Genomic DNA, 8,959 nt, shown 5'->3' with positions numbered 1-8,959 from the left:
TCTAACTGATTTGATCCTGCTGATCTGAGTGATCTGTTGGGTTTGTATTTAATCAGCATATCTGCGATGTATTGAGGTCCTAGCTCATTGAGAGATTTATAAACCAGTAGTAGTACTTTAATCGATCCTAAATGTAACTGGAAGCCAGTGTAACCTAAGGATTTTGACTGTTGGTGTGATATGGTCATATTTTCTGGTTCTGCTCACAATCCTGGCAGCAGCGTTCTGTATGAGCTGCAGCTGTCTAATGGTCTTTTTGGGAAGGCTGGTGAGAAGGCCATTACAATAGTCCACCCTACTGGTGATGACAGCATGAACCAGTTTCTCTAAGTCTTGTCTGGAAACAAAACATCTAATTCTTGCAATATTTTTCAAATGATAGTATGCTGATTTAGTTGTTGTTTGACATGACTACTGAAACTCAGGTCTGACTCCAAAATCACTCCAAGATTCCTGACTTGATTTTTTGTTATCAGACCTTTAGCCTCAAGATATGCGTTCACCTTGAGAATTTCATATTTGTTTCCAAATGTAGTGATTTCAGTTTTGTCTTTGTTTAACTGAAGATAGTTTTGGCACATCCAGTTGTTAACTTCATCAATGCATTTGCACAGGGAGTCAATGGGGCTGTGGTCATTAGGTGATAGTGCTAAGTAGAGCTGGGTGTCGTCAGCATAGCTGTGGTAAGCAATATTGTTATTTTTCATTATTTGGCTGAGTGGCAGCATATACAGGTTAAACAGGAGTGGTACAAGAATTGACCCTTTTGGAACTCCGCATGTCATGGACGTCCACTCAGTCTTATGGTCACCTATACTCACATAATAATCTCTCCCTTCTAAGTATGACCTGAACCATTTGAGGACCATCCCAGAAAGCCCGACCCAGTTTTCCAGCCTGTCTAGAAGTATGTTGTGGTCAACAGTGTCGAATGCAGCACTGAGGTCGAGTAGAACCAGAATTGATGTTTTACCTGTATCAGTATTTAAGCGAATATCATTTATAATCTTTATGAGCGCTGTCTCTGTGCTGTGATGCGGTCGGAAACCAGATAGAAAAGAATCCGTTTGAGTTTAAGAATTTGTTTAGTTGATTGAAAACAACTTTTTTCAATGATCTTGCCAATGAAGGGGAGATTTGAGATTGGTCTATAGTTGCTCAATATGGAGTTGTCCAGATTTCTCTTTTTCAGAAGAGGCTTAACTATTGCAGTTTTAAGGGTGGTTGGAAAAGTAATAGAGAAGTGAGGAGTTTACCACTTCTAGGAGATCTGCTTCCAAACAGTTAAACACACTTTTGAAAAAAGAAGTGGGGAGTGTGTAGGGCACACTCAATGAAAACAGGTTGATGTTTTAAGATGTTGTACTGTGTCTTCTAAAATTTTACCGTCAATTGTTTCGAAATAAGACATAGTAATTTTCTGAGGTTTTGGTCTGATCTGTCTGACCCCAGAGTAACTCAAGGATGTGCTGATTGCCTTTCTGATATTTTTGATTTTCTCTGAGAAGAAGGAAGCAAATCGTTCAGATTTTCTGCATTGTCTTTTTATTATTTGAACTGCTTGTTTTCCACTCTTTTTCCTGACTTTCAGAGGAGCAATATCATCAATTACACTCTTAACTTTTGAGTTAAAGGAGTCAAGGAGAGAATCAACAGAGTCTGCAGATATGCTTGGTGTTAGAGATAAAGCCTTCATAAACAGCACATTAGTGTTCTCATTAAGGCATCTCTTTTGACAGAGACAGCTCTAGCTTCAATGGCAGGAGAGATTGATATATCAAAGAAAATACAGAAATGATCAGACAGTGCCACATCCTTAATAACAATCGATGAAATGTTTAGACCCTTACTGATAAGTAAATCTAGTCGTGGTGTGTCCACGATTGTGTGTGGGTCCATGTACATACTGTGTCAAATCAAAAGTGTTAAGAACAGTCATGAGCTCTTTTGTTGTACTGGATTCAATATTGTCTAAGTGAATGTTAAAATCCCCAGCAATAGCAAAACAGTCAAACTCTGACGAAATTGTTGATAACAGTTCTGTTAAGTCCTCAGTGAAGCCTGCAGAGTATTTCGGAGGCCTGTAAATAATGATAAGCAGGATGCGTGGAGCACCTTTTAACACAATACCCAGATATTCTATAGAGAAAAGGTCACCAAATGATACTTGCTTACATTGATAAAAATCTTTAAAAAGAGCAGCAACACCTCCACCTCTCCTAACAGCTCTGCAAACACTCATAAAAGTAAAGTTAGGAGGGGCTGCTTCATTGAGGACTGTTGCACTACAGTTTTCTTCTAGCCACGTTTCATTTAGAAGCAAAAAATCTAGGTTGTTTGTGGTTATTAAGACATTGACTAGAAATGATTTATTCTTAAGTGAACGGATGTTTAAAAGCGCTAACTTAACAGTAATCATTTTTTTCTCCACATTAATCCTATTTTGACAAGTAACAGGCAGCAGATTATATTGGTTTGTTAAACGGCCTGACAAGGCCTTAGACTTTCTTTCACGTAACAGAACAGAGATAGAGAAAGAGACAGGCACACTGGGTTCCCCCTTGTTTTGTAAACATTTGATAAAGTTACTGTTATCATAGCGGGGACCCAAAAAACATCACTGAGAGCTGGAATCAGTTGTTTTTGGTTCACCCACAACAGATGCAGAAGGGTGTGGGCCCTGGCGTTGTGACTGAAGAAATCTCACAGGAGGAGGGCGAGCTAGGCCCACAGGCTTTGGTGGTTGTGGGGCTCGACGATTTTTGGTCGATATTTGGGGGCTCAAAGCGATCGAGTGTGATAGTCTGATTCCAGCATGAACCAAGTCCTCCATTTTCTTCTCTGAGAAGCTCAGATGCGGGGATGCTGGAGAGAAGAATGACATGTCCGGTTGCTCTGGTGTTATCGGAAGCTGAAATATGTTGTCCTGGCTTCCCTGTCCATTTTCCAGAAAATCATCCTTGGGTGCTGAATCTTGGAACAGTTCTAATCCTTCACAGTCTGTCTCTGGTGAGCTCTGTGGGCAGGGCTCAGCTGGGAGTGTGTCCGTGAGCAATTCTTGTTGTGGCGGCGTGGTCTTATCATTGTCCTTGTGGGATGTGTCAGCCACATGTCCATTCAGCTGCTGAAAAGAAGTCCTGTGGTCGTCCATACTCTGTATCAGGTTGAGTGGGTTAAAACACACAGATGAAGGATGATGAAGGGAAAAATAAATATTGTCCTTTAACACTCTTGCAGCAAGTTTGTTTGGGTGGTGGCCATTTGATGTAAACAATTGTGTCTGCCTCCAGAAGAGTTTTAAAGTTGTCGATGAAATTCACTCCCTTCATCATGCAGGTTTTTTGCAGCCCAAGCAACCGTGAGAATCTATTTGTTCCTCTTGCTGGCAGTGGTCCACTGATGAACGGCTGAACTTTCAGTTTGCTAAGTGTTTCAAAAAGTTCATTGAAATCCCTTTTAATGAGTTCTGACTGCTCTCTCTGAATATCGTTCTTCCCTACATAAATGATAAGTATTTGTGGTCTTGTGTTTTATCAGGATGTTCTGAATTTCCCTGTTTACATCAGAAATTGTTGCTTGTGGAAGGCAGCATGTAGTTGTATCTCTGCTGCTAATGTTTCTGACTGTGGAGTCACCCACTATCAGAGTCCTTGGCTCGGCTGCGCTCTGAGCTGAGAGCCGCTGTCTGCTCGAACTTGAGCGCCTGTTAGCATTAGTGTTAGCTGTGGGCTGATTTAATCTGTGTTCGATCACATTCATCACGTTTTGGGATTCATCACTCTCATTCATTAATACTTCAAATCTGTTTTCAAGATGTATAGATGGTGGTCGGAAACTAGTGTTTGCAATTCAGTAAGGGGTTCGAAGAACATTCCCATTAAGTCATGAAAACATTATTTCTTTTTGTTCTCTGAACATTCAAAATGACATGACCGTTTAGGAAACATTCCATTTTATCATTCTTAAAACATTGGGAATGTATTTTTCGAATATTCTTTGAACATTCTGAAACTATTAGCATTTTAAAAATTTAGGAGCGTCCAACCAAAACATTTGAACAAAAAAGTTTAACAAACCATGTAAAAACTGACGATTTGTTTTCGCCATGCAGTCCAATTGCATTTGGTCATTTGAATTATAATTGTTTATCACGCCTTTGTGGTCTAATTGGTTGAAGGACTATCCAATTATGTACAGAGCCATTTGAATAATGCTGGCCTCTTGTGCAGTAGAAAATACAGATCAGACTCCCCAGACTAATGTTCAGTCTTAAACTGAGCTTGGTCTGGTGATAGTAAAAATGTTTTGCTAACATTTTGTGCTAACTTTTTGTGAACATTATTAAAGACTGGTAGCTTGAAAAGCCAGACCCACATCAAGATGTTTGGTCTGGAAACTCGCCATTGGCAGGGCTCAATCCGAGGGGCGGAATAAGCAGTTGTCTTTCATCTCCCTCTGCACGCGATAGGATAGCACTACAATCACCCAGAGCGACAAAAGTGAAGCGGAGTTAACTGATAGATTAAACTTTTGCTGTAACCGGTCGGAAAACTCCGAACACATCTTCCCATTTTAAGATTGACTTCAGTGCCGTTCTTTTCTCAGAGAAAAGCTTGACTCCAATGGCCTTTTGCACAAAGTTGGTTTTAGTTGTTACCCAGGTAAGTTCGAGATTAGTTTGAGCAAACTCTGGTTTTTCGGGCTCGAGAAGGTGGATTGGTTTTTATCAGTCATCATCACCATGGTTACTTACACTACACAGCTGACCTGCTCTGGAGCAGGTTTTATTCTGGGTTTGAGACCGCAAACCCAAACTGGGCCAATCAGCAGCAAGTAAAGACACAATAAAGTAGCACTTTTAGCATAGCTTAGCATACATCATTGAATCGGATTAGACCATTAGCATCACGCTCAAAAATTACCAAAGACTTTATTTTTTCAAGGATTTGTCCTATTAAAAACTTGACTCTTCTGTAGTAACATCGTGTAATATAAAGGCCCTTTCACACCAGACGAGTAACTAAAAAGTGAAAAGAATAAGCGAATATTTTGCATGCAAATATTTTGCGTCAAAACCATTCACATCAGCCGCAACACAGATTTGCTCCAGCAGTCCAAAACATTCGTGGCGACCGCTGAGAAAACACGGACACTTCATCATTAGGTGAAGACGAGCTTTTCATTTTATTTAAAAGACCGAAAAAGAAGGTTTTGTTCAGCCAGTCTTAAAGAACAGTCTGAAGGGGAGTCTGCTAATCTCTACAGGAGCTAAAGCTTTATCATGGCCAGTTCTGATCCTACTTTAGAAAGTCTGTGGGACAATTTGAGGAGCAGAGACAGAAACGTTAGCAGCGCATTTGACGAGACTAACACACACTTCAGGAACCAATCGATCCGGAGCAGATGTTTCCAGTTCAGTCACAATATGAACATTTCAGTGCCACAGACGTACTAATGGACACACATTCACTTTCCACAATCAAGGACACCAGGTTTAGAAAAAATCAACCATTTATAAAAGGTTATTGTGGCAAGGGGGGCGTGGTTCAGCGAGGTCTGCAGCGGGAGAGAGAGCCGCGGGACGAGCGGTAAGTGAGTGGGTTGGAAGCAGATTAATAACACCTGTCTCTTGTTCCAGTAATGGGCGCGGAGAGGGTACAAAACACCGGTGGAACCGGAGACGAGGTAGAGAGAGAGACCGGACGGTTGATGCCAAACCCCCACAGAGACTGAGAAACCGGAAGCCGGAAGTGCCGACCCGGAAGTGATCGTTGTTTATGTGAATCCACACCGTTGTGTGAGTTTGAGTAAAGAAATAAAAGAGAAAGCATCAACCGTCCAGCCGACCCCCGTGTCCTCTTCCTTCCTCATACTATCGAACTTGTTACACTGGTGCCGAAACCCGGGAAGGAAGTAGGACCGCCATGCAAACGCCCTCCGCCTTGCCGTTTGCGGACATCATCACCTCCCTCGCGGCCCTCCACCAGGATCAACATCAGGCTATGCTGGACCTTCGGGCGGACCAAGAGCGCCGCTTCGCGGCCATAGTCCAAGGCCAGCAAGAGGACCGCGAGAGGTTCCGGAGCTGGATCGATCGGGAGGTTCGCGCCGAGGCCGCCGGGCTGGCCAGCGCACCGGTCCACGTGCCCCTGCATAAGATGGGGCCACAAGACGATCCGGAGGCCTTCATTGATCTCTTCCAGAAGGCCGCGGAGGCCTGCGGGTGGCCCCGGGCACAGTGGCCGGTGCCCCTGATACCATTACTCACGGGAGAAGCCCAGGCGGCCGCCCAACAACTGCCGGTGGCGAACCTCCTGGACTACGAAGACCTGAAGAGAGCCATTATTCAGCGGGTCGGCCGGACCCCAGAACAACACCGCCAAAGATTCCGATCATTGGAATGGGGCGAGGCCGGCCGACCCTTCGCGATGGCCCAACAGCTCCGGGACTCGTGCCGCAAATGGCTCCTGGCCGGTGGAAGCGACGTGGACCACATCGTCGATCTGGTGGTACTGGAGCAATTCATCGCTCGGCTACCAAAGAAGACTGCCGAGTGGGTCCAGTGCCACCGGCCCACGTCACTGACGACGGCCATCAACCTGGCGGAGGACCACCTGGTGGCGTGCCCGGGGGTCGGCGAACCCCTACTAACCTCTCCCTCTCTCTCTCCCCCCTCTGTCTCTCCCTCTCGCCCTGTCCCTCTCCCTAGGTCCCGCCCTCCGGGCCCTCCTCGCATTCCCCCCAGAGGCCGGGGTGGAATAGGCCCTGGGCACTTCGGGAGTTCGAGGGCCCCGCCGGGCTGCGGGGGTCGGGTGGGGATAATGGATCCAGTTCCACCCCCCCTCCGCGCTCATTTTCCAACCCACTCCCTAACCCTAACCCTAACCCGCAGGGGCGGCGGGTAGGCCTGGGCTGGCCTGCTGGCGGTGCGGCGACCCGGACCATTTTGTGGAACGATGTCCGATGATGGACGTCGGGACAATGATCCGGGTCCCGGACTTCCAGCGGACCACCCCCGATCAAGCAGGAGAGTACCAAATTCCTGTGAGTATCAAGGGGGGTACATATCAGGCCTTGGTGGATTCAGGATGTAACCAAACCTCGATCCATCAAAGCCTGATGCAGCCTGGGGCATTGGATACCGGCCGCGCGGTTAAGGTGCGGTGTGTGCACGGGGATGTGGTGGAGTATCCGCTGGTCCCAGTCACGATACAGTTTAGGGGAGAAAAGCATAGGGTTGAGATGGCGGTTAGTCCCCACCTCCGGCATCCGCTAATTCTGGGGACAAATTGGCCCGCCTTTCCGGCTTTATTGGGGTCGTTATGTGCGGATGCCGCTTGGGAGAACAAGGCTAGGATCGGGGCGGCGCGAGTGCAGCTTGGCGAGACTGACTTGGGACCCTTGGGGACAGCTCCAGAGGAACCGAGCGGGATCGAGAGACTGATTCTCTCGGACCGCGATGACTTCCCTCTGGAGCAGTCACAAGATGAGACCCTAAAAAATGCCTTCCAGCAGGTCCGCTCTATCGACGGCCAGTCTCTCCAACCCGCCTTGCCCGTCACGTATCCTTATTTTGCCATAATTAAGGATTGGTTGTATCGAGTGACCCAAGACACTCAGACAAAGGTAGATACAACCCAGTTATTAGTACCAAAGAGCCGCCGGGAAATGCTTTTCCAGGCGGCTCACTCTAACCCGATGGCGGGCCACCTGGGACAGGCGGCCACACTGAATCGCTTAATGACCCGATTTTTTTGGCCAGGTATTCATGACAACGTGCGCAGGTGGTGCGCGTCTTGTCCTGAATGTCAGTTGGTGAATCCACTGGCCTCCCCAAAAGCGCCCTTGCGCCCACTTCCATTAATGCAGGTCCCCTTCGAAAGAATTGCGATGGACCTCATCGGGCCATTAGAGCGATCCGCACGCGGCCATCGTTTTGCGTTAGTTATCGTGGGCTACGCAACACGATATCCGGAAGCAGTGGCCCTCCGCAACATCTCAGCGAAGAGTGTTGCGGACGCACTGTTTCGACTAATCTCCCGGGTGGGGATTCCAAAAGAGATCCTCACTGATCAAGGCACGGCGTTTATGTCATGTACATTAAGCGAACTATACGGGTTATTGGGCATTAAGTCCATTCGAACAAGCGTCTATCACCCACAAACGGACGGCTTGGTTGAACGGTTTAATCGTACACTTAAATCCATGATCCTTAAGTTCGTACAGGAAGACACCAAAAATTGGGATAGGTGGTTAGAACCCCTCTTATTTGCCGTGCGGGAGGTCCCCTTAGCCTCCACGGGGTTTTCCCCCTTCGAGCTTCTCTACGGGCACCAGCCACGGGGGGTGCTGGACGTCCTGCGAGAAACTTGGGAGGAGGGGCCTTCTTTGGCGAAGAATGAAATTCAATATGTGCTGGACTTGCGAACAAAGCTCCACACCTTGGGGCGGCTATCTAGGGAGAATTTGTTGCAAGCCCAGGACTGCCAGAGCCGGTCATATAACAGGGGTACGAAGCTACGCAAATTCACACCGGGAGAGAAAGTGCTTGTATTACTCCCTACGTCGAGCTCTAAATTAATGTCAAAGTGGCAGGGGCCGTTTGAGGTCGCACGACAGATTGGAGACCTCGATTATGAAGTGATACGATCCGATAGTAACGGGGCACGTCAAATATACCACCTCAACCTCCTTAAGAAATGGAATGAGGTGGAATCAGTGTTGTTGGCAACGGTGATCGGGGGAGAGGATGATCTCGGGCCAGAGGCGAGCATCAAAGCACAATCGGTCGCGCTGGCCCCTGGGGGAGATCATCTCTCACCGTCCCAACTCACTGATTTATTAAAATTACAGGCGGAGTTCGCCGACGTGTTCTCGCCCCTACCGGGACGTACCAACTTGATTCAGCACCATATCGAGACCGAGCCGGGCGTGGTAGTTCGCAGCCGGCCGTATCGCT

Source organism: Pseudorasbora parva, chromosome 2 (genome assembly GCF_024679245.1).
Source record: "Pseudorasbora parva isolate DD20220531a chromosome 2, ASM2467924v1, whole genome shotgun sequence".
In the NCBI taxonomy this organism is placed as follows: domain Eukaryota; kingdom Metazoa; phylum Chordata; class Actinopteri; order Cypriniformes; family Gobionidae; genus Pseudorasbora; species Pseudorasbora parva.
The sequence above is the reverse complement of the archived record's forward strand: the minus strand, read 5'-3'. Positions refer to the sequence as shown.